The sequence below is a fragment of the Pezoporus flaviventris genome, unplaced genomic scaffold (assembly GCF_033815535.1).
Source record: "Pezoporus flaviventris isolate CSIRO_AGI_PZ_B2104156 unplaced genomic scaffold, CSIRO_AGI_Pfla_v1 ptg000057l, whole genome shotgun sequence".
NCBI classification, from domain to species: Eukaryota; Metazoa; Chordata; class Aves; order Psittaciformes; family Psittacidae; genus Pezoporus; species Pezoporus flaviventris.
In genome coordinates, this window is record NW_026892605.1 from 1,118,739 (window position 1) to 1,143,579 (window position 24,841).

Consider the following 24,841-nt stretch of genomic DNA (forward strand, 5'->3'; position numbering starts at 1 on the left):
GGGAGGCAGCAAAGGCCCTGGGCTACTTAGAGCACCACAGTCCGCAGGTAGCTTCAGATGAGCTGCCTAAACTAACACAAGTCTCTAGGTTGACCTAACATATGTCAAAAATAATAAAATGTGTCACCAACAAAACAGACAAAAGCTACGCTGATTGCATCTCTCGCACACACTCACATTGGCCAGCAAGATAGTTTTTTTTTTATAAATGGAAATACAAACATACTACCCTGTATATTATATCTTTAAATAAAAAAAAAAAAAAAAAAAAAAACAATACACGAGCAAACAAAGGAACAAACAATAAGGTAAAAGAAAAAGGAAACCCTGCAGATATCATATGCTCACTTGTCACATTTTGATTCCATGCCCTGGTACCACAGCTACTACGCAAGGCATATCCCCACCTTGAAGAATGAAACTTTGAGTGGAGGGCTTCGGCTTCAGAGGGACAGCAGATGTTGATGCAGCTGCCAGTCTGCCATTTCCTGCAGTTTATATTTAAATCCTTTGTCACCATTATAGAACACAGGTTTTCATAAAAAAAAAAAAAAAAATCAGAGTTTTCAGAACATGTGACAGCTTGGGGTGTTAGTTGTTGGGGAATAATGCATTACATGCAGAGGGAACAACCAGGCATGAGGCAGCCCATAATCATGCACACCAGACTGACCCATACGTATGGCACCACTGCCTGGGCTGTGTAACATAGAGCTGTTCAGCATAACCCTGATGCATGTGCCTGCATTTAACCATCATTCATTTCCCATTATAGTAACCCCCGAAGCACTTTGGGGATGCAGGATCCTTAAAACCCTGAGCATACAGAAGAGAGGGGTTGTGTATATATATGGTGGACACTAGTGATGTCCCTCAGGGCTCAGTGTTAGGGCCACTGTTGTTTATATCTTCATTGTTGATCTGGATGCGGGGATTGAGGGCACCTTCAGTATATTTGCAAACACCAAGTTGGGTGGGAGTGTTTTTCTGCTGAAGGGTAGGGAGGCTATGCAGAGGGATCTGGACAGGCTGGATCGATGGGCTATAGCCAGTGGTATGAGGTTCAATAAGATGAAGTTCCATGTCCTGCTTTTGGGCCCCAGTCTTTGGGCAAAGTGGCTGGAAAGGTGCACAGCAGAAAGAGACCTGGGGGTGCTGACTGATGGAGCTGAACATGATCCAGCTTGTGCCCAGGCAGCCAAGAAGGCCAACAGCATCCTGGCCTGTATCAGCAATATGTGGCCAGCAGGGCCAGGGCAGTGATCATCCCCCTGTACTGGGCACTGGTGAGGTTGCACCTCAAATCTTGTGCTCATTTCTGGGCCCCTCACTGCAAGAGAGACATTGAGGTGCTGGAGCGAGTCCAGAGAAGGGCAACGGAGCTGGTGAAGGGTCTGGAGAAGTAGAGGTTCATGGGGGGACCTTATCATCTTTCACAACTAACTGAAAGGAGTTTGTAGTGAGGTGGGGTCGGTCTCTTCTCCCCAGAAACAAGCACTAGGACAAGAGGTAATGGCTTCCAGCTGTGCCAGGGGAGGTTTAGATTGGATATTATAACAATCCCTTCCCCAGAAAGGGTGTTCAGGCACCCAGGGCAGCTGTGGAGTCACCATCCCTGGAAGCGTTCAAAACCATATATGTGAGGCCCTTAGTGGTTGGACTTAATGATCTTAAAAATCTTTTCCAACCTAGTTGATTCTGTGGAATATACACATAGTCCTTACAGCTGATAAAATGGTCCCTGTCTGTGATACAGCTGCCTCAAATAACATTAATGGATGAAGGGGGAAGGTTGATTAGGATTAAAAAGAGCATAGGCATCCCACAAACCCTCAAACTCTTGGAGTGTCCCGGCTGAAACTGGAGCACCCAGCTACCAGTACGTATTGCAGGATAACTCAATAGCAACAGCCTCTAAATCTTTCCTTTCTGCATATAAAAGTGCTTGATAACCTGGATAAAAAAAAACAGAAAGCACTTTAACTCATTCAGAACTACTTCTGATGGACATACTTCCACTAAAAACCACTGTATTTTAGTGAAAAATGCTGAGCACTGATGGCTAGTCCAACCTCAAGCACTCAGCACGCAGTCCACCCTGTCGAGCTGGCACCAGGCAGTGCTGCCTCCCACCGACTCCGGTACACAAGCAAAGTCTCACAATTGTCTTCAGGCCTGCCTCTGACATCCTCCTCCTTGCTTTACTGCTGACCTTCTGAAACCCCTATATCAGACAGTAGTCGGGCCACCATTTCCTGTGAAACTTGTCTCAAAACTAAGACAGAGGAGTGGAATTATGGAATAGTTTTTTGCAAACTTTTCTCATAGTCAGGAGGGACACAAGAACAGTAGCAGCTAAAGTCAGTGGGTTAATTTTAAGTACATTGTTAAGCAAGTGTCACAGAGGTCCATGAGCAATCTGACTCTCATCCTGTGTAAAAGCCTGCTGCAGATCACCTTTTTTCGGCTGCTCATGAATGGTCATCTTTGTTTCCACCGTACAAATCTATTCTAGTGCAGACAGTAAAATAAGGGGAAAATAAAAAGGAAAGAGAACCAGAAAAACACCACCACCACCACAATATATTTACAGCCCTGTACTGTGTGCAGTAACGTTTGGCTGCAAAAGCATAGGAAAGCCTGCTGGAGCAATCGTCATGTGTAGGGATAGATGTCAAGCTTTCTTAGCCAGAGACTAGACAAACATGTCTGTTTCCATATGAGCTTATCCTGTGTGATGCCAGGAAATAGTTTAATGAAAGCTGCCACTCATCCCTGTTTCTTTTGCCATAAAGTAAAAAAAAAAACCGAAACATTGCTGCTGGAAACACTGACAGTGAACACCTATTTCTGTGTTACCTGCTGGAACTTGCTCCTGGTGCTCACCCAGCCGTACCTGGCTTACCGTGAGCTACAGTAAGAACTAGCACTAAGAATAGCTCTAATAACTGCTCAAACATTCCCCTCTTCAAGCAAACCAACACTGACCTATTACAGTTGGTATGATCCTATTTCAACCTTTCAGAAATGCCCTCTGTTTTTATTTGAGGTACTTAAATAATGTTCTTATGCAGTTGTTTGATGAAGCAGAAAATGTGTGCAACCATGTGTGGAAATAGCATGCTGAGCACACTATGAAAAATAGCTTTACCATATTCATAAAGCTAAGAAGACTCCTTGGGTCATCTTCTGCTTTACCAAAAGCTGGAAAGAAACATTTTGACTAACAATTCAATTTATATGGCTTTGTATTGACAGTACAATCGAGAGGAGGGAGGCAGAAATAGGGGAATGTATTAGGGGAAGACTGTACACCAAGCAATGTACAACACAAACTAAAAAACAATGCAAAAACAAGAATGACTTAAAAAAAAACGAAAAGAAGCAAAGCCAAAATGTAACTGCTCTGTGGAAGAGACCAAAGTGGTCAACATTTCTTTTTGCTTGGAGAGGGCCTCCTTCACCTGTCTGTGAGAGCACAAATAAAGCAGATTAAAACCCACATTATGGAGTGCTGACTGTGGCTGAGGCTTAAAAATATGTTAGCAAGATAAACAACAGGTATTCATTCATGTTTTGATATCATAACAGTGTTACCCTCAAGCTGAGGCTACCTTGTCTGGTTGTGCCAGCACAGAGGACGGGGAGCAAAGGGGGGCCCCCTGTGGATCCTCTTGCCCAGTGCCAGGAAAAGTTTCCTTTGCTCAGAATTTTCTCTCACCACAATCCAAACAGAGATTTAGGATTTGCGCCTCCACCAGGGCAACACACATGTACTGATAACAGGAATAAGGCAACCTCAGGTCAGAGGCACTTCACAGCCAGTGCTCGCGCGCCTCACAGATCAGAAACACAGCCTTCAAGTCAGGCATGTGCTTTGTTGAGCTGAAGCCTCAGCTACTGTCCCAGAAGTGATAGTACAAGGAATATTTCCTACCTCTAAAGGCCCCAGCTGGGGCTAGAAATGACCCAAAAAAAGCTGGTATAACAGAAGCTGGCACAGGAATACCAAGAGACTGAAGGTTTTTTCATCATCATCTCCAGGCTCTCTACCTCAAGCCCTCCTGAGAAATTTGCCCTTCCAGTTATATGAAGTTGAATGTAATATTTATAGATCATCTGATATTTTGTTGAGCAGAAGCTCATTCATAACACTCTATAATCAATACTGATCTTTTTCTTGTTTTGTCTTGATTTAATTTTCTTATGCCTACTGTGTTTTTTGTTTAAAATACCATTTCACATTTTGTCTTTCCTCCTGCAGCTCAACATCATTAACAACAAATAACAGCAAGTCTCAGTAATCCTGAACTTTACTCTGGGGCCTCACCTTTGCTGGCTGTCTCTAGACTACACTCTGATAGCAATAATAATTATTTTATCACTTGCTTAGTAACAGCAGACACTGTAGCTGTAAAAGTAGCCACTATGGAGAGATGTTATTATCTCAGACTTTGAATGGACATGTCTGACAATTAAAAGCAAGAGTACTATAAAATATCTTGCAGGAAAGTTAAATTTTGTTAAAGCTTTTATTCTTTGAGCTTTTTTTTTCAAATAAGTTTTGCTTGCATTTTTAAATATATAGGTGTTTTTAAAAATATAAAATATATGTAAAAGAACAAATGTCAATGTTAGAAATAGTGAAGTATACACTGACTTTTGCAAGGCTTTTGACATGCAGTATTCTTGCATCCAAACTGAAAATAAGGAAAGGGTAGGCTGGGAAACCGGAGGTGTGTTCAGAATCAAAGATGAGGGTCAGCAATTCACAGTCCAGTTGGCAACCAGTTAGGAGTGATGTCTGCTTGATCTGTTGCTATTTAGCATCTTCCCCAGTGCCCCGGACAGTGGGATGCAGTGCACTCTCAGCAAGTTTGGGGAGCCAGTAATGTGTACTATCAGAGCCCTGCAGCAGGCAGGTAGGCTGGGTTACGCGTTCAGTGCTCCTGCAGTCCCATCCAGAGTACAGTTCTTGTAATCACAAAGGCAATGTTAGATCAAACCGTGAACAATTTTGGAGAGGTAAAATGCTGGAGATTCAAATACTAGGTTGGTCAAATCAAGCTCAATTCTGACCCACTGAGGAAAAGAAGTGACTGAGGAGACAAATGAGGAAAAATCAAATCCCAGTGGGATCACACTTTTATACTAATTCCCTCCGCTCTACCCATTTCACAGTTCTTGGATCTATGTGTAAATCATGATCACAAGAATGATGGGGTAGCGAGTTTGTGTTAATCGCATGACAACCTGGAGGGAGGAGGTCAGGTGAGAACACACCTTCGGAAGCATTGGGCAGGGGAGAGAGTGATGCAGAGAGACAAGGGGATGCTGCCAGCAAATGCTTCCTGTTTTGATCCATGGGGGGAATGAGCAGCATAGGCTCCTGCACTTACCGTGAGAAAGCTCTTCCTTCCTATATCTCTCTTCCAGCTCCAGAGGTCAAAGGAAGCTGGTCTGCCCGAAAACAAGCAGAAAAGGAGCAGAGTCCAAGTTTGTCACTGCAACATACCCACTGCTACCCACAGAGACCAGCCATGGTCTGCTGTGCCCCCCCGACAGTTTGCTACAATCTCCTTTTTATTGAATCATACTTTGAACCAACAAAAGTCAAGGATATGTAATTCCAGTTTTATCAGACCCATATAGATCTGGAAAATTATCTTTGACTATCAGGGAAATAATTTATTCCACAAAAGTACACAGAATAATGTCCCACAACCTGTTCTGCATTACACTGCAGTGCTGATTTTTTTTCAAAGAGTTAAAGAAGCAGAATTTTCAGTTGAATATTAAAAAAAAGAAAAAAAATGCATACTTGGGTACAACTATAACTATTTGCAGACATAATTTATCTTTTTTCAGCTGAAGAAGCCTGGAGAGAAGGGAAGAGAAATATGAAAATATGCTTGAATTTTCATTCCCAAAATAATTTAATTTAGAAATGAACACCGAATAATTTATTTAATTTTTTTTTAAGTCCTAAGATAATGATATTTTTTCTTTTTTTTCCAGTTCAACAAAATAACAACAACTGTTTCATTTAAATCAGAGGCTAGATTTGTGATTCAAACTAATCCACAAACTAAGATGCCTCCTCGAAAATCAGTTGCAGGGCAGCTGTCTAGGGGAATATGCCACAGTTTCAAGAATATCAGTTCCTAAGATTTAGACATGCTTGTATATTGAGCCATAAACTCTTACCATCAATCTTAAGCCAGCATCTAAAAAAACCTTAAGACAGAGATACGCTGCTGATTAACAAGTTATATTAGTCCATAGGACCTTATGAAATCCATCTGCGGGTCCTGAAGGAGCTAGCTAATGAAGTTGCTAAGCCATTGCCCATCATATTTGAAAAATCATGGCAGTCAGGTGAAGTTCCTGATGATTGGAAAAAGGAGAATATAACCCCCATTTTCAAGAAGGGGAAAACAGATGACCCGGGGAATTACAGACCAGTCACTCTCACCTCTGTGCCTGGCAAAATCTTGGAGCAGGTTCTCCTGGAAGGCATGCTAAGGCACGTGAAAATCAACAAGGTGCTTGGTGACAGCCAGCATGGCTTCACTAAAGGGAAATCCTGCCTGACCAATTTGGTGGCCTTCCCTGATGGGGTTACGGAACTGATGGACAGGGGTAGAGCAGTTGATGTCATCTACCTGGACTTGTGCAAAGCGTTTGACACTGTCCCACACGACATCCTTGTCTCTAAATTGGACACATCAGTTTGAAAGATGGACCACCCAGGGGATAAGGAATTGTCTGGATGGCCACACGCAAAGAGTTGTGGTCAATGGCTCAGTGTCCAACTGGAGACCAGTAACGAGTGGTGTCCCTCAGGGATCAGTGTTGGGACCGGTCTTGTTCAACATCTTTGTCAGTGACATGGACGGTGGGATTGAGTGCGCCCTCAGCATGTTTGCCGATGACACCAAGCTGTGTGGTTCGGTTGATATGCTAGAGGCAAGGAATGACATCCAGAGGGACCTTGACACACTTGTGAGGTGGGCTGATGCCAACCTCATGAAGTTTAACCATGCCAAGTGCAAGGTCCTACACCTGGGTCAGAGCAATCCCAGGCACAGCTACAGGTTGGGCAGGGAAGAGATTCAGAGCAGCCCTGCGGAGAAGGACTTGGGGGTATTGGCTGATGAGAAACTGAACATGAGTCGGCTTCAGTGTGAGCTCGCAGCTCAGAAAGCCAACCGAATCCTGGGCTGCATCAAAAGGAGCGTGACCAGCAGGTCGAAGGAGGTGATCCTGCCCCTCTACTATGCTCTTGTGAGACCTCACCTGGAATATTGTGTGCAGTTCTGGTGTCCTCAACATGAAAAGGACGTGGAACTTTTGGAAGAAGTCCAGAGGAGGGCCATGAGGATGATCAGGGGACTGGAGCACCTCCCGTATGAAGACAGGCTGAGAAAGTTGGGGCTGTTCAGTCTGGAGAAGAGAAGGCTGAGTGGAGACCTCATAGCAGCCTTCCAGTATCTGAAGGGAGGCTGTAGGGATGGTGGGGAGGGACTGTTCATTAGGGACTGTAGTGACAGGACAAGGGGTAACGGGTTAAAACTTAAACAGGGGAAGTTTAGACTGGATATAAGAAGGAAATTCTTTCCTGTGAGGGTGGTGAGGCACTGGAATTGGTTGCGCAAGGAAGTTGTGAATGCTCCATCCCTGGCAGTGTTCAAGGCCAGGTTGGACAGAGCCTTGGGTGACATGGTTTAGCATGAGGTATCCCCGCCCATGGCGGGGGGGTGGAACTAGATGTACTTCAGGTCCTTTCCAACCCTAACCATTCTATGATTCTATATTAGGCAGTTATGTTCTAGTTCAACGTATTCAGGTCCCATCTGGCTGCCAGACTTAAAAGACAACAATGTGAAATCTGACCTTCTACAACCAGACTTAATTTTAAATTTCAACTCCTAAACATACCCAGAGTTACCATCACCTTCAATTTGGCTACCTGAAAGTTTGCTCAGAAAATGAGATGTTATGGGTTTTTCTTCTCATTGAGACTGTGTTTCAGGTTGGAAGAACCAATTAGAAGTGGAGAACATTTAAAGAATTAAAATTATTTGCTTGTTCCTTAAGGAGTGCTGACTCAGTTCTGGGGTTTTGGTTATCCCTTATTAGGAGCACTTTTTTTAAGTTCAATAACAACGGATAAACAACTTTGAACTTCTGGGAGAATTTTTTTGCCAATGGAAAACACCTATTTATGCAACTCTAGATGTTTTAAATAGTGATTAGCAATAGGATTGCAAAGAAGTCCCAGTGCACAGCTGCCAGCAAACTTACAGGGTTCCCCAGCCACTTGCCTGTGGGGCTGCTGAGAGACCTGCCCTCTAGGAGAGATATATCTGCACTATATAACCTTAATCTGAGCAATTGATTTGCCTAAGAGACAAGCTCGTGCTTCAACAGCTTTGCTTAATAAAGCTATTCTCAGGCCACAACCTACCTGTGATCCTGTGAATCAGTCTGACACTTTTCTCTGTGCCAGAAAGGTGGTTTTTGTTGGCTCTGGAGCATGGTTTGTACAGCTCACCCAACCAGGGCACAGCTTTCAATCAAAGCCACTTCACAGAGCAGCTGCCAGATTTATCCTCAAATGCTGTCTGCCTTTAGCAGCTTAATTATCTTATCAGCTTCAACATCATAAAGTTATCTACAGGCACCTGTGGGAAAGAGACAGTCTTGGGAAAAGGGCATTATCCCTCCTTTCAGGTCGACCTCAAAACTTTTTCCCAAGCCTCAACATTTGTTATGACACCAATTTCAAACCTTTGCAATAACACACTGTGATAGAGGAGACAGCAGCCAGAGCTCACACCCTTCCCACGGCCAGGAGGCTCACAAGCCCTGGAAACCACTCAGCTGTGTCCTCCCTGCCTGCAGTGGTTGCTGAAATAGCTCTGGTATCTGTATCAACCAGCCAGCAAAGGACTTTGAAAAACCCACTGGGGAGCATTTGTGGTAATGAAAACACGCAGGCCAACACTGCTTTGTGTGTGCAGGGTGTGAGCACTGCCACCAAGGGCCACCCTGCAAGGGCACATGGTGCACTGCTTGAGGTCAGGACAAGCAGCCATGTCGGTGCGTGAATCCTGTACCTGAGCCAGGCACATGCTCGGGGAAAAGCTGGAGCTGGAAGTAGTTGCTTGTGATAGTATCAGTATTGATGTCATGTTGACATGATATCATGTTTATGCCACCACCTCACATCACAAAAATAAAGTAAGCAAGTAGTTTCACTAGCCTTTAACTAATAATCTTGTCTTTGAACAGCAAGTGTGCTGTGAATTTTCCTGCAAATACACTTTGCAGCAAATAGTGCAGGCAAATGCTGTTTCTCGGAAAACAAAGTAGTAAGAATGGGTCAAACCAAAGACACAGCCCAACTTCATGCCCTCAGCTGTTCCTCAAAAGGAAAGTAACCTGGCAAGTTCTTGCACTTCAGCGAGTGGAGAGCACAAAAGGAATTTTTGTTCATTTATTATTTCTGCAGAAGCACAAAATAAACACTAAGGTTGAATGAATATTATTACCTAGCTCCTAATCCTCTTAATATTGCTGTTTCTGTTTTGTTTTACATAAGAAGTGCTTAAAAATAATCTGTAAGGCGTATTTCCTTTGGCTGCATCAAAGATAAACAAAGCCTGCCATAAACCTCCACCCCAGGTTTATGGTACTCAGGATGCTAATGACTTCTCAGAATCCTTTTCTATTCACCTTCAAATAGTCTTCTAAAAAAAACATTCCTTTGGCCCAGGTGTTTCTTGATCTCAGACAAACCCAATCCTTTTTGCACCTCAGTCTCCAGTTCCTCTTTAAACATCCTATAAAATTCCAAAGAGAAGGAAATCTTATTTTAAACTCTGCCCATCAGACCCTTAGATAAAAACAAGTTATGTTCTTCTCAGTTTCTACATTCTCTATCCTGTTTTCCATAACCTATACTGACTTTGAGCAGTAGTGTCTTTCAGTGTTGTGCCACACATTTTGCTTGAGAATCTTTTAACTCCCTCATCCCTCTCAAGTAAATAAAATTTCCATTTCAGGCTTATGTCTTTGCTTTGATAGATAACATCCCTTGTTATTTGTCTTCATTGCAGTCAATGCAAGCAAATAGTTCACGTCGGCATGCTGACCACACACTCCTTACCAGATAAATTGCTCTTTCATGAAGGATTTTTAACTGCTTAGAACCTTGTCCAGCAAAAGACATAGTAAACTGGAGGCAAATCATATTCCTCATGTGTGATGCCAACATTATGCAACTGTTAGGGAAGAAGGACATTGATGCTTCATTTGATCTTAAAAAATTCCTGGCAGCTTCTGACTCCGAAGCATGACAAAAGGCCTCACAGTATTCTCAGATGATGGTACAAAATCAGTGCAATTCTCTCTACAGCTGATTCTTCAAAGGGGGTATGAGGGAGCACATGGTGTCATGCCCATCAAAACCTTTTCACAAACCTGTGGTCTAGTCTCTGGTGCAGGAGCTAAGATTGCTCTAACACTGTACTACTGTTATGTGTCCAAAGTGTCTTCCAGAAATGTTAGGATGAAAGCAAATGCTCTTCCCCTCACGCTGACTGCAATTATTTTGCTACCCAAAAGCACAGAAGAAAGAGGAGCTTCGTTATTTATGTGGGTTCTGCTGTGTAGATATAGCCATGAAACTGTGACATTTTTTATTATTTCACACCCCACCCACCCCACCCACCCCCCTTTTTAAGACACTTGTCTAACAGTTTTTTCTGGCAAGTTTAAAAAAACTACTAATTTAAAGTACAGCTAAGCACCATGTTCACAGCAGGTTCTGAGGACACGTGTTCCCAGATGACATTATCAGAGAGAGCAGCCCTTTTTGCCATATACAAACACAGAGCATCATGCAGCTGCAGTCAAAGGTAGCTGCTGCTAGTAGCCAGATCTCATTTATCCTTAATTGCTCTGTTTCCACTGCTCATTACAAGCAGTAACTGAATTTTGAGTCAGTTACTCAATGCCTGTGAAAGAGTAAATCATTGAATACGTTCATATGTCATTACTAAAATATCCTTGTAGTCTGAAATCATCCACATGTGGTCATAAACTGAGTTATGCTTCACATGCAGCAGGAGTAGCGTGAGAAAAGATAATCTCTGTTTATCAAAAAAATCTTAAACCCAAACCAAAACATTATTTTTCAAGCAAGGATTTACATGAATGCTTCAGAATGAGAACACAGACACTTTACTGCTAAGAATCAGTATTTACAACAGCCGTGGTCCTCTAGGAGAATGGACATACCTGTTACAGCTGTCCAGTTGACTCTTTTACAGACAGCTCTCTGGGAAATAGCATGTCTCCTCATAAACGAGAACCAAAATATTGTCATTTTCCTTAAGACATTTGATGAAGAAAGTTTTCATGCCATAAAGTTGGCGTAAACTGCCTTAGTATGAAAAGGAAGGGTGGCAGCTTGCACCATTTGGCAACATGGGTCGAGTGGTATATTGCTAGGTACCAGCTATGGAGACCTGCCCAGATCTGAGACATCTGGCTACCCTCATCATTGTCTACCCAGGACAAATGGAGGTAGGAATTCCTAGCTTAATGTTTTTAATGGGGAAAAGAAAACCAGGTGAAGTGGGGATATTTTCACAAAACTGACTTTTTCCTATGGAACCTCTTGATTTTTCAGAGCTGCATTTTTTTGGGGGGTAAAGAAGGATTACTGCCAGAGAAAATTTTCCTGCTTTTCTAATAAATCATATCCAAGTAATGTGTGATCCCACCACAGATGCATCAGCTTTAGAAAAGAATGTGTGAGGATATCATGTTGCTCAGCTATTTTAAGACTTCCAGTATTACAAAGTTATCCTACTTGTAAAAAAGCATGTGCAGGCACAGCCTCATTTCTACAATGGAGCCCACATCTAAAGACAAAGCTTACCAAAGAGCACAAATATAAAAACAACCTGCATCATTTCAAATAGATTCTACAATAGAGACCTGATCTTATTTGTAACAGCGTGAGAACACTGAAATCAGATGTCAAATGAGAAGATGCAGAACCAGACCATAGAAATTCTTGTTCCTCACAAAATGTTATGTTCTTGTGCTTAAATACTATGCTATTCCGGTAGGCAACACACAAACAGAGCTAATTTTGCATAGGAGTGGCTGCTATTATATTCTCTGATATATACCAATCAGAGACTAACACAGCAGCTCAACTGACAGGCAGAACAGGTTTCACTATGCTGTTCCAGACATTCTGCCACTAAATTATCTGTCTGTGAAATGAGAGAAAACCACCAAGGAACCGAGTTCTTCTGTTGTGTGATTTCAGCCGTCAATCCTGACATAAAACATGATCTCTGCATTCACTTTTGGAACTTTCCCAAAAACCTGCAGATCTTACAGTGCTTCTGGGAGCATGTAAGAATCCACTTACCAAACATTTTCTGCAGGATAGGGCTTCAGATTTTACCCAGAAGGGTAATCTTTAATGTGGGTGACCATCTTTGCAGCACACAGGTCACACAGGGCAACACAGAGATGGGCAATACATTGTTAGACTACAGACTTGAGCAATCCCTGATTAAAGAATACTTCCAAGATTTCATACAGCTTATTTTGCTATAGTGTTGCCCAAGCTCACGGTCATTTGAGACATAAGCCCCTTTATCCATAAAGTTTTGGTTTAAAGCATGTTCCCATGGACATGCTGACCTGGGACAAGGGAAGTGGTGTGTTCTGAGCAGTGCCCGACTGTTGGTTTCTCATCATGAAAATGGACAAGCCCATATATCTCTGCTTAGGTTTGGATTCGAAATATTTATAACACAGACTGTGTCAGATGCAGGCTAGCTTTGCCCAAGCTCCAAGCCTGAAAACAGTATTGTAACCATGTTGTCACCGCACCAAGCTCAAGGTAATATACCCTGCCATTGCATTTCATCTCTTACATCAGGTTTAATAAGCTTGGCCTCAAGTTCTGGCTTCTTCTAGCAACCAGTGGAAGTAAGTATCTCACACTTCTCAGACTCTCTTTCTACCGGTCTTCTTATGCATTACTTCACACTAACCCTCTGCATTTCCTGGCCAGGCAGGTAACACCACCTCAGCATTAACTCTGCAACACACCGTGGCCTGTTCATAATTTATTCTGGCTCTCCAAGGCAGTTTACCAGGCTCCTAGACAAAGCAGCCAGGGGAAGACAGGTCCTGGGATAACGTGAACACACAGCAAAGGGAGTGCATTACTGGTGACTGCCTTCGTCCTATCAGCTCTGAGGTATTTTGCAAAGTCTTTGCCTCCTCACTGATCCCAGGGCCCATGATCTGCCCCTGGGCAGCTGGCACAATGGGCACAGGAACCATGACACAGCCTCAGCACACAGAGCAGCCTCTGAAGCATGGCAGCAATGAAGGAGCACATGAGGAAGAAGCTTCCTGTTGGCAAGATTAAAGGAAAAATTCCCCAAGGCAGTGTCATCTCTGTTTGCCCTTCAATATAAGGCAGCAAGGAAGAGGTTCAAGTCTGTTCTTTTTCAGGAGTTCTTTTACATTCTTTCATTCCAATTTGGCTAACAATCAGTTGCAGATTAGCTTTTTACATGTGGACTGATGGAATAGGAATTTCAGGTTGGTACCTACATGAGCCTTGTATAGTCAAATATTTACTCATAGTATTTGAAAGAAAGCCAAGGTAGCACATGTGTGCCTGTTGTCCGCAGCACATTACTGAAGCTTAAAATGAGATGCAATTATGCTACCCATGTTTTTCCTTCCAGTTTCTGGATTTATAGAATAGAAGTCCACTAAACCACACTCAAGGATCTAAGCTGCTCTGTTTTAAGACACTAACCATGAAATTTCATTCAATTACCTTTATTGAACCCAAAAACATGGGTCTGCCTAAAGTGTAACTTTTCTAGCTGAAGCTTACCTCCAATTAAAATGAACAGTATTGGTTTAAAGGAATTAAATTTTCCTATTTCTTCTCTTAGCAGTTTAATGCTATCACTTCACCTCCTGTTTCTGGCATCTGCAACAAAACTTGTGGAACAAGGTAGAACTTTAGTTGAGACTGCTACTAGACAACAGAAAAATCAGGATAAATTGGTTCTGTGAAACTGGGTTTACTCATTCAGTTACAGCATATAATTACACTTGCATGTAAAATTATGCATCTGGTTACTCTGAAACTGAAAATAAGTTTAGAATTTCTTCATTCTCACCTTCTTCATTTATTCTAATGCTCTTTTTCATGAAAAAAAAAAAAAGCATGCAACATACAGGCAAATACAAAGCAAAGAACTGCTTCCTAATATCTAATCTAAACCCACCCTCTTTCGGTGTAAAGCCATTCCCCCTTGTTCTATCCCTACGTGCCCTTGTAAAAGAGTCATCATTGATTAAAAGTAATCATCATTGATTAAAACTCTGCCAATCTTCATAACATAAAATCACTGCTAATTATAGCTTGAGAATATTTGCATCTAGATCATTGATGAAAACACAGAATAGTGTAAAACTTGTTAATAATCTAGGGTATGGAACATGCTAGAAATACTTCCATTTGGTTAGGTTTCCTTTTTGGTCTAACTTTTAATCCATGTAGTACTTGCTTTACTGATATCCTAGTGTGCTGGTTTAAAATCAGAATATTATGCAGTAATAAGGTTATCATTGTATTTTTATGCATTTTAATGAAACAGAGTCAAATTAGGGTTTTTCGACACAATTAATTTCTTCCAAAATCATGATAAATTCCATTAAATACATTCCCTATTATTTAATCTCTTTATCATTGAACTCCCTTTTTTTTTTTCTTGCAAGGGATGACAAACAAATAGACTTATAAGTTTCATTGGACAGTACACTTGACTTTTCCTAATTTTAGTACTCCTTCAGACTTCCAACATATACTAGATCAGCAATTACTTAGAAATGCATGACTTTTTCATAAGTATAAGGAATGTTTTACACTGGTAAATTAAAGACCAGTAAAGCTAGGATTTTCAAGATTCTTGTCCTGATTTATCCAGAACAGTCTATTTAGAACAAAAGAAAAAAATAATAATTTTCTAACACGTATTCTTCAGACATCCTCGCTTGCTGTCAATAAATTTTAAGGCAGTTTTCTACTCCTTTATTACCTGAATACATCTTCCTGTTTCCTTTGAAATAGAATAAAAATAAAAATAATAGTAATAAAAAAACACACAGGAAACACAAGAGAAAAAGAAAAATCATGTATGACTTTTTTATTTTCTTCACAGAAATTTACACTTGTAAATTGAGTGGACTACTAAACAAAAAAAAGACATCAACAAGTTATGATTCTCATTTTATTGAAATGCAAAGCAACTCCACTGAGGTTAATTGATCTGTGAAAATAATAAAAAAAGAAAGTGAATGCAAGCAAGTTCACAAAAATTCAATCCTAAATTTAGATTTGCCATACAGGCTACATTTTTTATTGTCTCTTTTCAAAAACATTCAACCAAGAAAAGGATCTTGTTTGCACAAATACTTCTGGAAATCAATATTTGGACTTAGCACACAGTTCTTGAGGAAAACATCTTTCCCACATGGTTTAGTGTCAGGTGTCCCTGCCCATGGCAGGGGAGTTGGAACTAGATGATCTTGAAGTCCTTTCCAAACCTAACTATTTTATGATTCTGTGGAAGCAGGAGTACCTTCTTTACTAAAATTATAAACAGAAACCTGCTAGCAAGCTGGGATGCAACTGGGATTTGTGGCTTGGCCCGGTGCAAGTCTCTTCAAGGGAAGGGAGTCTCTTCGAGGGCAATATTTAGATTCATTGTGTGTTCATTTTGATACCAGCTACAAAATCAGGTAGAACCATAACACAGTTTTTCGGTGGATTTTATTATAGCTATCCAGGTGCATCACCTGTTCCTAGAACCACAGACATATTACATCCAAACTGTGCTAAGAGGTTCATGGCACAAACAGAAAATAATAATAGAAGATTACAGTGTGTTTATTATGTATACAGAGTAAGACATACTAGATTTAAGACCATAATCACTTGCACTATTTCAGCAAAATCTTCAATAAGAGCTCTGGAACTGATGCATTCCTGTGAGACACAATTCCTATGCAAAACAGCTATCTTGTACAATGCACAACTCCAGACAAATTTTTTAGTGATCCCATAAGCCAGATAGGGATCTGAAAACACCTTTATACATATGCAATTCCTTCATGAGACAAGAGTAGATTCAACTTAAAACTCATTCTACCTGTAGTATTTCAGGAGACAAAACCTTATACCAGCCACTCCTCTGCCTATCCCCAAACAAAGCAGTTTGATGTGCTTTAACACTCCCTTCCCCTGCATGGATAGTACATGCAATCTCTGCAAGCTGTTTCTGTGCAAGCAAGGGCTGATCTCCCAGGGCAGCCTGTGCTCTGCCCGCATGGGTATGCACCAGATGGGCCTTACTTGAGCAGCCTTTTTTCTCATCCAAGAAACCCCAGTGGGACAGGCTATACAAGTCTCTGGCATCCAGACCACAAACAGCACTCACCCAGTTCAGTACTTCTCTATCAGCAGCTCCAGCTACAGCCACAGCCACATGTGGAAGCCCCTTGTTGGCATCTCTGATCACTGTATAGATCACCATCTGTAATCACAGTTCAAAACTGTTGTAGCTGCATGGTGCAAGTTGCTAAATTGGCGCAAACTCACTCTTGCCAATGCATATCTGCTCCAAGACATCTGTAAGGATAACTTTGTCACCAGAACGCCTTACCAGGTTAGGTATAACCCCTGTTCCCACACCAACAAACAGCCATCACAGAGCGCATTATACACACTTGATAACAGCAATGCAGTTCTGTGTGTAGTCCTGTTTCAGATACCATCTGGCTGCCAGGCACTCTGAAATGCACAGGTTAGTATAAACAAATATTGAGCTACTGGAACTCCCTAAACTTCTGTAAAACCACAACCTTCTTTCTCACTTTGGGCCCATGACTTCTAGAACAGATGCTTCAGCCAATTCCACTCATTTGTATACTGACATCAACGTTTCCATGAAAGTTAAAGGCAGCAAGACTTTTTCCATTTAGTGGAAGCCTTTGCACACCGTATAGTCTAACAGTCATGTATAGCATCTCCTTCTACAGCATCATTTGAAAATATGGAGGAAGTGAAATTTGCTGCAGTACTTCCAGTGGCCAGATCAATTCTCCATTTGTCTTCACTGGGAAAAAAAAAAAAAAAAATAATGGAAAAAAAAATGGATAACCACTTAAAAAAAAATTACTCACAGATAACTCCTCTTATCTCCCATCCTGCAGTGGGGAAAACAGGAAAAGAAAAAGAGACAAGAAAATTATTTTCCCTTTCCTCACCCTCTACATTTTCCATACACATTTTCTCTTCCTTCTCTCTACACTAACCTCCAGACTTCAGATGAAAATAGACTTTAAATATTTTTGTTCTCACTTTTTGGTCATTTTTGTTTAGTAGAGAAGAGGAAATAAAGAAAAAATCTATTCTCAGAATCCAAAAGATTTTGTAAATTAAAACTGGTTTAGACAAGACCTTTTCTTCTGAATTTCTAGAGACACACAGTAGTCTTTAAAAAAAATGTCTATTCTAAATCTCCCCTCTGTCAGTTTAAAGCCATTTCCCCTTGTCCTATCATTACATGCCCTGGTAAAAATCTCCAGATTTCTTGTAGGCCCTTTTAGGTATTGGAAGATTGTTTATATGGTCTCCCTGGAGTCTTTTGTTCTCCAGGCTGAGCAAGCCCAACTCTCTCTGCCTGTCTTCATAAGAGAGGTACTTCAGCTCTCTGAGTATCTTTGTGGCCTCATCTGGACTTGCTCCAGCATGTCCAAGTCCTTCTTATATTATGGGTTCCAGAGCTGAATGTACTACTGCAAATGGGGTCTCACGAGAGCCAAGTAAAGGGTAAGAATCTATTTTAATAGCTAAAATAATCTGAACTTATTCTTGCTTGGATTAGAGATGTCTGGGATGTTTCATGTCTGGTCACCCTGCCTGCAGCTGTCCCAGCTGCCACAATAGCCCAGCGCTCTGCCACCCACTACCGAACTGTGCAGGCAGAGTATATATTGGCCTCAGTCTACTGCAGAGCTTTCAGTACCTTTATAGCCAAGGCGCACTTTCTCTGCAGACACTTTCACTTCTGTTTCTCCGGCGAATTGCTTTTCCAGCTGTAGTGATATGTCACCAATACCTCAGATATAAAATCTGACAAACTCTCCCTTTTCTGTCCCTTGTCCTCCATTTTCTTACAAACCATCCGTGAGAAATTTTGTTTGCTCAGGGACTCACAGTCAGAAAGAATAGAAAGGAGTGCCTGGAGAATTTAGCCATTTATGGATTTATTTGAAGAGAAAAGAAAGAGTGTGCATAATCAACGAAGGAGACAAGACATAGCTGTTAAGATGGATGGAGTTTTCAAAACTTTTGAAGATTGGTTATTTTCAGAAGACTATATTAGAATTAATCAAAATCCAAAACCAAAACAGGCTTATACTTTTTTACAAACCATGCATATATATACAAATTTTTTCTTTAACAAGAGGAAAGTGAATTTGATGTTAAAATGGACCAGATATTCTTAGAATAAGCTGTAGAGAACAAGGTAGAGGAGATTGCTGAAAAAAAAAACAACTACTTAAGAATGAGAAATATTCTTATGATTTAATGGAAACCAATTCTTGCTACTGTATTTCTTACTATAAAAGTTTTGAATACAATTTGATGAAAAGTCAATTAAAAAAGAAAAAACAAAACAAACAAATAGACAAATAATTCTTCAAGAAACCAGAAATCCATCTACCAAACCTAAGGTTATCTTATGTGTTTAACTATTTTCTGTAATACCAGTCACTGTGGTAAATGATACCAGAAAAAAAAAAACAATACTTTCTAATAACAATGATTGAAATCAGTGTGCCTCAGTAGGAAATTACACTGTGCCATGACACTCAAAGGACATAATTTATATTTGAAAAGTTAATAGGGCTCACAATTCTTCAGCCAGTGTTAAAAACTGAGCTTTCCTTTCCCTTGAAAATAGACACTGTGTCCCTCCTCCAAGAAAACAAAAGACAAGTATTTGCGTTTCTATATGAATGCAAAACTCAGTTTTAGTTTTCTCAAGTCATCATCTGTTCTACATGCCATCCATCTAAAAATTACACACACAACAGTCAATCAAGCACTTTCCACACCATATCTAAAGAGTTTCAGTTCTCCTAGTTGTGTTTGTGTTAGGGCTTAAGGAAGAAGCAGGGCAATACTGCTCTTCTCTGCATCCACATGACCTCCAAAGTTGCCATATTTCTGCGTATCTGCTCTTTATTTACATACTGATAGAGCCACTCCTCTTCACAGACAAGTTTTTGACAAAGTTGTAAGATTCAGTACAGGCCAAAAATATATATTCATGGGCACAGTGCACACAGAGCAGCTTTCATGTTAAACAGTGGCCCAGGGAGCTTCTCATGGTGACATCCAATGCCTTAAGGCCAGACTCAAAAATTCAATAGTTACTCTACAGAAATATTTTTGACACACATCTTGTTTTTGACTCTGCTGTCCTGAAACAAACAAAAATCCGTTATGCTTTACACATTTTGACAACCCAGGGATGATCTCAATGAATATTCAGCCACAGATGAAAAAGGTGAGCCAGCCACAAAGATTGTTTAGAGAAGCAGAGTGATAACTACAAGACATATAACATCAGAGGTTTTCACATCAGTAATGGCACATTGATCCTGAAAATGAAACAGCTACGTGTTTGTGCAAATACTTACAGGTTTTGCCAAAGATGATTTCAACTCTGTATTCTACGGCCTACTATTGGAACTGGTGAAACCAAAGGAAGCGCAGTGTCAGAGATTATGGAGAGCACTGTCTGTGAAGGCAGAAGAGGAAAAGAGCTTGAAATGATCCTCAGCAGCCAGTGGCCTCCATTCAGGGGAGCAAAGCTTTGCCTTAGCAAATCAACACTTGACCATGTAAGTCTGGCAAAGCTAAATAGTGACCACAACTGCTCCAGAGGTTTGTGCCACTGGAAGAACAGGGCAGTTTCTCTGTGACTCTTGTTATCGCTGTGACAGCAGCATCATTCCAGTATTACAGGGAATCTGATAACATTGGTCAATGACACCATGGTCTCAAACCTGGGAAATGCAAACTGCCTGTGTTGATGGAGCTGTATCTCTCCCAGTTACCTGTTACAACCTCAGTAACAGCAAGATTAGCAGGCTATATTTTAATGAAGTCAAATTATATTGATTTTCCTTAATAAGGATGGGTAAATCACGACGCCTTTGATTGACATGGAAGAAACCAAGCCACTTTTATGTTTACAAATAATTAGGCTAAAAGGATGATTAGCTGTGTTTAAAAAAAAATAAAGATCAGAAGCTTAGCACTTCATACTTGGTTGTGTGTGTTTTGGGTTACTTCAAGCACCATTGAATGGTACTGAACCTGTGAGGGAGGAGTTTGTGTTCATTTCCATAGCTGTTGCACTCAGGAGCTACACCAAGGAAGAAGTTCAAAAAAAAACCACACACACTTTAGGCACCAAAAAAGCATGACAGGAAGAAAGACATGAAATCAGTGTTATATTGGCTACATTAAAGCAGACATCAAATTAAGTCAGACACAGGTCCACAGCTCCACTGTAGCTTTTTATTTATATTGCTGCTCTTGGTTTTTTACAGCAGCAACAGAGGTGTTGTCCTCATTAGAGCTGCTAGTGGTCTTGGAGAGAAGACAAGAAGCCACAAATTGGTTTGAGGCATGGATGGATGCCTAGATAGACAGAGGTTGTACCACCTAGCCAACTCTTGTTCTACAGCGTCATGAGGATAGAAAAAGCAATTCTGATTAAATAGGTTTAAAAACAGACAGAAATGAGACAATGCTGAAAGAATTTGGCAGATTTTCTGCTCCAACAAACATACTCTGCTCAAGGTTGCAGGGTCTGGGGGTTTTTGAAGTGCTGATATGATATTACAGGGGCTGCTACAGGAAGAGAGGAGCTGCAGAAGCTCCTACAAAGATGTGCAAATGTAGAAACTGGAAGGGAGCCTATCCTAGTCTCATCAGAATGAAGAGAAAAAAAAATTATACAAAGAATCAGGAGACTATTTCTTTTTGTACAAAGAGTTTTGCTGAAATAGCCTATCAGTCTACATCTGTTAAACTGAAGGGCAGCTTGTGATTAGAGGGAAAGTTAGTACTCCTGTTCATGTCAAAAGGCAAGGCTGTCCTACCTGGAAGCTGAGGTCAATTACTCACAAGCCCTTGACACATCTTCTAACATAGGTTTAGTCTGCCCTTGACTGGTACAACAGATGAATATAATACAGTAATGAGTTCAAATTAGGTTAATGAAAAAAAATAAATCCAACCAAAAAAAAAAAACCACAAAAATACCACTTTCTGTTGACAAATCAAACTGTTTCCATTCAATCCAGTTTTTGACAGGAAAAGTTTTTCAGGTGATGCTGTGGCCACAGATGGAACAGCTGTTTGCTTTTCCTACTCAGTCATTCCCCAAAAGGAGGGGCATTCAAGTCAAATCCATTACCTCCTTCTTCACAGATGAGCTCTTGGGTCACCTAAGCAGTCGCAGTAGATTACAGAATAAGCAAAGCTGTCAAGTGTTCTGGGGCATTTCTGTGATTTTGTGCTTCTTTTTACTTGAATTTTCCCCTATTTAATTTCATTTACAAAACAACGTTTGCTTGAAAATTTTCACAAGAAAATTACTTCATTAAAGTACTGCATTTAAGGGTGCAGGCAGGGGGTGCACATGCACACATGGAGTCCTTTCAGCACATCATCCCTCAGCCCCAAGCCAGTGGCAGCAGGAAGGGCATTGCTGTTGTGGGTGTGCAGCACTACAAAGCTCCCCATGTGGCTTCCAGGTGACACAGCAGATCCGTCCCAGTGGCAGATGTCCTCAGCTTTGGCACATCAGAGGCAAACAGCCACTTCAATCCAGGGCACGACCTGGACAGTCAGCAACAAAAACTTCTGCCAAAGCTTTCCACACAATTTACAACACAAAACACAGGCTCTCATAAGAGGAAAACTAATTTCTTTGAAAACATAAACATTTTGATTAAAAAATGAAAGCATCACTCTGAGCAATAGAAGCAAATGTTTTCTATTTAAAGAAAAATATGGTGTGGTTTTGTTTGGCTTTTTTAAAAAAGGAATATTCTGAAGATTTCTAATAGAAACTAATGTATAAATACATTATACAGTAGCCTAGTCCTTGTGACACTTTTTTTTTTTCCTCTAAGAGAAGAGGCATTGTTTTACATTTCATTTACCTTCCTTTAGTAAACCTAGAACCTACTTAAATTCAATTTATCTTCCTTGCGCACAAGGAGAAGTTTAAAGTAACCTAATTCAAATATCTGCCTTTTAATATAGACATCCGTAAGAAGTCCAGCCATTGCACTAGTCAGGGATCTCTTCCTTCCCCTGCCTGGCACCTGAGCTAAACATTGTTAGAGCTTTCACAGCACTTAGTGGCAACCAGTTCCTTTCAAACGGGAAAGCTTCTTTGGAGCCAGTTTGCCACCTGTGTGAGGTCCTAATACTTTGTCCCTTATTGCCCATTGCTTGTTGCAGTTGTTGTCTTGAGATAGAGACAGCCAGCTAAACAGATGGGTAGAAACTGAGAGGTCAAATCATGGGTACATCCAGCCTGATGCTCTGCCTCTGGCAGCATAAGGGACATCAGTCATGCATGCAGACCTTGAAGATCTCCTTGCTTTATTCTCTTGCACCTTCCTCCAGCACCATCAGGTGCTGTGTTAGGGTTGCTAGAGGATAAATGCAGTTTTTTGTGTCCCTTAGACTCTTAAGGGATTTTTTTTAATGTTTCCAGACCTATTACCCATGAAAATGTCTAATCTGCATTTGAATATGCAGATACCATCTGCTTCTAGAGTCTCCCATACTATCAAATTCAGAAGTACACCATCAACACAATGGAGTGATTTTACCCAATGTAAACTGATCTACCAATTTCAGTGAATGCCCCTAGTCCCAGTGCCGGGGGATTTAGTTCTACATTAGGGTTGTCTGCCATCTTCCTGATTTTGCAGACTTCCAGCATAGTCCTCCCTCCTCCTCCTTCCTCTTCTCCAAGCTGAAGAGTGTTTTTAATATCCAGCATTTTATTATCTCCTTACAAGTTATTGATCTTATGCTGCCTCCTTTTAAGTCTTTCTTGTGGTGTGGAGACTGGGATTTCACACAGCACTTAAGATGTGTACACATCAAGTCAAATGATGCTTTTTCCCTTGTTCTCATCACCCTTCTAATGCTGACCAATATTTTCTTGAGTTTCTTTGGCTGCTGCTGCTGCTTCACATTATGCTCAGATTCAGAGAGATACTGCACATCCCTGTAAGTAGTTGGGCTTCATGTCTAAAAATCAGATTGTCTTGTGTCAACAGCCCACCAGACAACTCAGAGAAGAGCTGGCAAGAGAATGCATGCACAGAGATATTTCCCATACATTTAAAAAAACATGTGAGAGCCTTTCCACCTCATAGACTCTGTCCTTCTCTTTCCTTTCCCCCTGTGTATTTTTGCTGTCACCGTGCTGTTGACAGTAAAAGTGGAATAAAGGCCTTACAGAGGAGTTTGAGGCAGTTTTACTGCCATTCTCCAAGGTGGTTTGTTTCTGCAGTAAACCAGAATGATATTTGGTCAGTAGGGCTGAGATAGTCTAACTTGGAATTTCATATTTACATTTAACTAGGAAGCTTAAGCAGAGACAGTATAGTGAGTTAATTTCCTAGATAGTATGTGAGTATGTAATACTGCATGGTGGATTTTTCCAAGGACCATCTCAGGACAAGCCATGTCACATGAGCTTGCAGCAGCAGCCGGCTAACTACAACACTTGCATATCTATCCTGTGATGGACTGTCAGTTCATAAGTAGATCCTTGTTATTAACTGAGTGCTGTACTCTCATCAGCCTCACTTGCATTGCCCTGACATGTAATGCTCTCTTCCAGACCAGCAAGGTTAAAGAGGAGCACTCTTTCCACCACAGTGACAGTTTATAACATCCAAATCCTTAGCAGAAACACTGGGCTCCCCAGCAGCAGCTGAAAGCAAATTGCACCTGGTAATATGTGTATGACATCTTCACCTGCTTTCCAGCACAGTCCTTCACTTTTGGCTGCCTGGGTTCCCTGTTAGATCAAAAAGCTTAAACAAAACCCAAAACACTGTGCTGCTTCAGCAAGAAGCCCTTTCAGATATGGGGGTTATACCAGGGGACAAAAAGCACAAGGAGAGTTAAGCTCCAAACTACTGTGGTTTGAGCACTGCATCTTCCACTCAGTAGCATGGTACTTCTGAGCAGCAGTGGTGAGAGGAGCTCAAAATGCTGACATTTGCAAGTGCACCCAGCGAACTGCACACCTGCAAAAAGCAAACTTCCTCCTCCTGTTTGTAAACTCATAGCAAAGAAAAGGTCAGCCAAGTTGCAGCCTAACTATGCAGATCTGATCAAAGAATCATAGAATCACAGAATGGTTTGGATTGGAAAAGATTCTAAGATCATCCAGTTCCAACCCCACTGCCATGGACAGGGATGCCTCACACTAAACCATGTCACCCAAGGCTCTGTCCAACCTGGTCTTGAACACTTCCAGGGATGGAGCATTCACCACTCCTTTGGGCAACCTATTCCAGTGCCTCACAGCGCTCACAGTAAAGAACTTCTTCCTTATATCTAACCTGAACTTCCCTTATTTTAGTT

The 24,841-nt window shown here is 41.2% G+C and overlaps 1 long non-coding RNA gene across 1 annotated transcript; it reads right to left on the reverse strand.

Moving 5' to 3' along the window:
* Positions 1-5,276: 5,276 nt before the first annotated feature.
* On the reverse strand, positions 5,277-9,183 carry LOC133277507 (uncharacterized). Its single transcript, XR_009746237.1, has 3 exons — positions 9,123-9,183; positions 8,467-8,687; positions 5,277-5,460 (listed from the first exon to the last, which is right to left on the reverse strand). It is a non-coding gene; the product is annotated as an uncharacterized LOC133277507 (long non-coding RNA).
* Positions 9,184-24,841: the final 15,658 nt, after the last annotated feature.